Source organism: Condylura cristata, unplaced genomic scaffold, assembly GCF_000260355.1.
Source record: "Condylura cristata isolate star-nosed mole 26May11 unplaced genomic scaffold, ConCri1.0 scaffold00001, whole genome shotgun sequence".
Classification (NCBI taxonomy): Eukaryota; Metazoa; Chordata; class Mammalia; order Eulipotyphla; family Talpidae; genus Condylura; species Condylura cristata.
Window position 1 is genome coordinate 22,424,871 of NW_004567102.1, and position 6,815 is coordinate 22,431,685.

Consider the following 6,815-nt stretch of genomic DNA (forward strand, 5'->3'; position numbering starts at 1 on the left):
CTCTCACTCTCCGCATCTCTGCCCTGTATACCCCAGTCTGTATGAATAAATAAATAAATCTTAAATATATATATATATATATATATATATATATATTGCAGTAGGAATATAATTATACACAAAAATCTTTCTCAAAAGTTCTAGAGAAAGATATGAAAATGGAAATTAAAGCTTTATAATAATTTTGCGTTTTGTACTTAAGCATTTTTATAAAAATACTTTGGAATACAATTCCTAGATTTCTTAGGTGATAAAAAATTTTTGAAGCCATAAATATGGATGGATTTACTGGAAAATAGCAGTCATACCTCCATTTCATTTATCTTTTACGTGCATATTTTGTCTTTTTTGACATATGTCTACTATGTAAGTCTTCAGCCTCTTGATAGGATTATTACAAAGTTGAGCACATACTATGTCTGACATATACTATGTCTGGATCTTGCTAACTTTCACAAAGCTCTTACTATTTTTATTAACATTAATATTTAGGGACCCAAATTTATAAACATATACTTGGCAATAACAACAGAACAAAAACTTAACCATTCAAGGAATGTATCTAGCTGAATAAATTGAACCTTGGTATCTTCCATTCTCACCAATTGAAGATTTTTTGATGGGGCCACTTATTGCAAAGCCTTCTATTACTTTTGATAACTGCTCCTTTTGTTTGGTACTGTGTGGCACAACTCTTCACTCTATATTGTGTTACCAAAAGGCAGCAGGTGCATAGACTCTGAGATGTCCTATTTTCTCAAGAATGTTTGATTTTTAGAAATGTCTGACAAAATACTTTGAAAAAGGCAATTCAATTAGTGGGAGAAGTCCTGACTCTACGATTTCTATATTTCTGATTTTAAGTGACTATATAGTAATGGAAATAAAAGCCAGTTTACACAGAAATTTAAGTTTATAACTCCTGGATTTTATTTCATGTTAAGCATGTGAAAATTCATTTCAGTATAAACTCTAGTAAAATTATTATGAATTTATAGTCACTCAGCTATTACTTGTAACATTGTATAACTGACCAGAAGGGAATATCAGAGGAAGAAAGGAAGTTCATCTCATTTGGCAATTTTTATATTAATGGAGTCTATATCCTCCTTACTCATTTTACAATATTAATTGTGATTTTTAGGGTGTTGGGTCACCACATGTCTTGAGTCATTACTCGTGTAGCTTTTTCTGCCATTTACCTAGGCCTGTCCTGTCTGTTGTCTTTCACTTTTAGATTGATAGGCAACTGGTTAGTGTTTATCCAAAAGGTTTTTACGGATTTTTAAGTCATTTTTACTTCCTGCAATTTGGTGGGTAAAAGTTAAATTCAACTGGTGTTAATCCTAGAACACAAAGTCATACATCACTCTTTGATGAGGTTTATTTTTAGTCAATAACTAGGTGTTTCTGACATAAGTGTTACTTGGACCATATTTTCATAAACATTGAATTAAAGTTTAAGAATATAAGGGTGGTTAAAAATTGAGCATCCTTTTAAAACTGTTTTTGTTAGTTTTACTAAAGTAATACATTTTTATTGTAAGACATTAAACAATATAGAAGAACAAATTTATAAAATGAAATTGGTTTTATTAGTAACTCTGATGTTGCATGTTTCAAAGTGGTACCCAATACATAACTTCTTTATATAATGAGGGAGGTTTGCTTTATCCTGATTACCTCAGAATTCAATCATATTTAGAAAGTACTATTTTCTAATAGTGATGTGTTCAAAATATTGCTGTGAGATACCATTTAAGGAGAGTAGAAGTTTATTTACAAGAGCGCAAGGACTGAAGTGAAATGGGCAGCCAACTTCAAGCCTTCACAGCCTCCACATCCAGCAGTCACTGGATTCTAGGCTAAGGTGTAAGCTGGGGCAGGGCAGTTCCCTTCAGTGCTGAGGAGGGACTCTGCTTCTAGCCATCTGCTGGCAATATTCCCAGCAGTTGAGGGAATGAATGTCCTCATTTAGAAAGAGGAATGGGCATCTACAGTGTGTGCTAAAAGATTATAGAAGGATCTAACATTGACCTATGTGTATACCTTATTTACTTTTAGCTTTAGAAAGTAAATGTCTTAATCTACTTATTGTAGTCCTTAATATGAAAATGTTCAGCACTTTTAGAACCACAAGAATTCCAAAAAGCACTATTTATAATAAAGCATAATCCTAAATCTATTTAAATTTTTATATTCCAGATGGTAACATGAGATCTTGCACTCTTTACTTTCAAAATACCTTGCTTGAATTGCTGCATATAGGCTGGCACATTCCATTTCTTTCACTGGTTTGAAATTATAACTTGAAGATGTGTATGCAAGGACTTCAGTGTCCTGTGATTTTTAGATAAGGGGTGAGTGTATATATTTTAACAGACAGATATTTTTAAACAACTGTGCTTCTGGAAACAGTGCACACATATTGCTGAGTTATGATGATATGCTACATTAAATTTTTATAGTTTGAGAGCACTAAAAGTTCTGATGCCTTTCAGATGTGAGTGGGTCTGCTTGTGAAGACAGGTAGAAGATACAATAGAACTTCAAGAACTCTGATTTAGTAAGTCATTTGTCATCACTAAATTAGCTGTGAAATATTTTCTCTATTCATGTGTAGTAGAATTTTGGAAAAGGTCAGGTTTTCTAGTGACTCATGCAGTCATTCTGACTGAATCATATTTAAGAGAATTTATTAATGGTAGGTTAATTAGAAGAAAACAACTCTCTTCTTGGATAACTGATGTATCTGGCCAGCAGCCTCTGGGCTGGGCAGTGTGAGAAGCAGTTCCAGAAGGAATAATTTCCTGATAATAATAATTCTCCTGAGAGGAGTAATAGCTGATAATTCGGGTAATTTCCAAATTACACAAACTTCATGCATGACCATCACTTTTATGATTTTGTTTAGTATAAATAAAACCCCTAGAAAAATCACAAAATCACTAATAATTTTATTTATCACTGATTAACAACTACAGCATGGACTGGTACCAGGCCAGCCCACTCTCACAAGAAGAAAGCGGAATGGACTAGTGAATGAGGTGGAAACACCTGAATTGCAGTGAAGCACCATCTGACTTAGGAAATCAATAGTCTTCCAAAGCAAGCAATAATTTTATTAAAGATAGCTCTTCATAACATTCAAGATTAATGTGATGTGGGACATCAGAGGAAGACCTTTTTTTTTTTTATCTTTTAGCATGAGCAAAGATTGCTACATGATAGCATAATGCCACAAAGGAAAGATATTATTTGTAATAATTAATTGAAAGGATTGCACTTGATAGAAGGCAATCTGGAAGTGATTTGACTTTCTCTGTGTTTGCCTGTCAGACATACTTTGTGGGCTTTTCTGCTCTCTTTATATCTTTGGCTAACCCCTCAGCTGTATTATCATTTTTAGGCCCTAGTGAAAAGTTTTCATTTTCAGGTGTTATGAATCCTATTCATTATGAATGAAAACCCCAATGTCTTGATTATTTCCAGAGGACAAGAAAAAATGTTTTTGTCTGTACTCTCAACTTTTTTGACATTCTCTTCCATGGAAGAGTCTTGAGTGTTTCAGTGTTTGTCAAATCTCCATTGGTACCTCTCTGTTATAGTTCTTCATAATATCAATGTTTCTTGGTGATTACAAATTCAGCTTCTTTCTGTTTCAGACAACTTACCTTTTTGGCTAAGTTGCTTTCAAGGTGACTCATGCCTGCTTACTTTAGTTGTGCCCATGTGGCTTTTGCCCTTTGCTCAGTCGAGTGTCACCCATTCTCTAAATCTAGCCCTACCATCAGAGCCAGTTCTGCCAGGCTTTTTTTTTTTTTTTTTTAAACCTTCAGTCTGTGTTGAGTGGGATCAGGCATTGGTTTTAAGTCTTTGCTCACTCCAGGAGACATGGGTCTGTTTTTCTTGAATTCTTTATCCCATGCTTCACTCTGATACCATAACCAGTGTCAGCTTAGCCAAACTAATAGCTTAAGGAGCGAAATGTTAGTTTTCCCTTCTGAGTTCTTTTTTGGGATGCTTTTCTACTTTATTTTTGAGATATCCCATTTGCTGTTCCTACAGTTGACAATTCTCTTTAAAAAAAAAAAAAAAAGGAGTAGCTTTCTCTGATCTCTCTCTCATACAAGCACACACACGTGCACAAGCTGGGCATGAATCATGGGCCAGGAGTATCACCTTTTGACACTCTATATGGATTGTTCATCACCTCTTTTACTTGGCCTAATACCCCGTAGATATATCAAGCTGTTGGATGTATCAGTATTTGGTACTTTTTTTCTTTTGGAGTTTTGGCGTATTCATGAAATGAATATGTTAGTTTGACCATTCATCCACTGAAGGATATTTAAGTTGTTTCTAGTTTTCGGCTATTCCAGTAAAGTTACTATGAGCACTCATGTGCATGCTTTTATGTAACATACATTTTAATTTCTTTGGTATAAGTGCCCAGGTATGTGATTTGTGGGTTGTAGGGTTAGTATTTATTTAGTTTTATAAGAAACTGCAAAGCCATTTTCTAGAGTGGCTATGGTATTTTATATTCTCACCAGCAATGTGAAAGAGAACTAGTTTCTCTGCATTTGACAATCAAAGTCAGTTTTTAGCATTTTAGAATTATTAAATTGAAATGTATTAGTAGATTTTGTTGTTGAGCTCTATGTTTTTCAGCGACTCAACTATAATGAAAAAATAGGGTCACTGTCCTGAGTTCTGTAAAAGAAATCAGGAAAGACTTCCTAAAGAAGTAACATCTGAACTGACATCGGAAGGATAAATAAGTGTTAATGGGGTGTCAAGGAAAAATGAGAACATTTTAGATAGAGGAAAAAGTATGCGTAAAATCCTTGTTCTGGGAAAGGATGAATTACAGCATCTTCCAGGAACTAAGAACCCATTTCTTAAGTATTAAGATCTCTCTGTATCATTATGAAAAGTTATTTCCACAAGGCAGGCAAAAAACTTCACCACATTATTTTATATTCATGCCCAATGGTATCATTAAAAATTAATTTTACTAAATCACCAGTATTCTAACTTTCAAATGTCTTCTAATTATCACCAAATTTTACTTTTGGAAAAAAGTTAAACATGCATAGAACTTCAAAGAATAAAGAATTAGAAATGATTGCATTCAAATATTTGATAAAGGAAACTGAAAGAGATTAGATTTATTCTTATCACACATATATGATATGCACTTAACCCCAAACTTTGCAAAGTAGAGAAAACACAATTAGTAACTGAGACTTGGCTTTTACCCTGACCTTTGCTCCTAAAGAGGAGATGTCAAGTCCAAAGCTTTAACCTCTAGGTGAAGGGTAAGGCAGGATAGACAAATACTGTATTATCCAGTCTCAAGGAAGCCAGGAAATGGTAGTAGGACCCATGTTGCTCTTTTTTTTCTGGCTTAATTTGTCCAGATTCACAGTTGAGAGAAATTTCTGAAGTCCCTGTGACCCTGAACTGGAAGTCTCAGTCATAAGACTCAGAATCAGCCCTATTGATACAGACTGCAGAAAACAACAGCCACCAGCTGGCAGCAAACTGAAGCAGGAACAGGATGGGCTTGAATTGTGCATCTGGGGCCTGACTGGCTGGCTGGGCTGAGGTCATCCTTTTTGCTGCACAGTGGAACAGCTGTGTGACACACATGAATTTTTAGGTTGCTGAGCTTTGGGTTGCAGAGGTCTTTTATTCCAATTTTGTTTTGCTACTTAGACCTGTATCAAAGATGACAAAATAAACTGTGAAGTATTGATTTGTAGACAATGTATGACTAGAGACATGACTGCCAGACACTGTCCTGGTTTTCCCACACCCTGCTATTCCAATGTCTCCATCTAGCTCTAGTCATGATTTGCCCTGGGAGTTTAGAGTTTTAGCAGAGAACTCTAATGTGATGGAGGAGATCACAAGGTGACTAGCTTTTTACTGATCCTCCTAGCAATCTTGCATGTAAGAAAAGGAATGGTGCATGGAAAGGAGGCCAGGGAAGCTTTCAGAAGAGATAAAAGAATAAAATGTAGACTGGAATTCTTGCTTGCAGTTGGGAATGATGGGCAGTAGAGATTCACATTCAGTGTTTGCTGACTTCATGAAGTTCCACTTACCTCCCTTACCCCCTGGCCCCATCTTAAGTGTCTGTGCTGTAGAGGAAATCTAGAAAATCTTAAGCAAGCTGAGAACTGAAGTAGAGTCAGCTCAGACGCAATCATGTGAAGGGCACTCAGAGATTGTGGTCTCCCTGAGAGGCAGTACCATAATTTGCCCCAGTGGTAAGGATATGATCATTGCAAGGTACAGGAAGAACACTAAAGCAGATGAGACCTAGAAACTGAAAGCTCCTTATTCCCACTAGACTTTGTGGAGTCATTTCACCCCTCAAACAGCTCTTCGTTTACATCAGAGTTGATGTATCTACCTTATGATATTCTTGAGAGTTTTTAGCCAGATGGAAGGTATAAATGGTAAAACTCAGAGGTAAAGCCTTGTTCTGGAGTTATGAACATAAACTCAAATATTTTTGGATATTTAGTCAAAAATATCCAATGTATTTGGAATAAACAGGTTTAAAGAGTTAATAAACTAAAGCGATTGTAAAAAGGAAACCTCATTGTATACTGCTGGATTTTGAATGCTATCTTATCTCTGTGAGATATGTCAAATATACTATTTAGAGAAGAGAATGGGCTATTTTTTTTTATTTTATTAAAAAGTTTATTTTTACATCATTTTTCACATTTTTTTTCATCTCAATTGTAATCCCCACGGGTTTCCCATCACCAAATCACCCCTGTGCCACCACCATA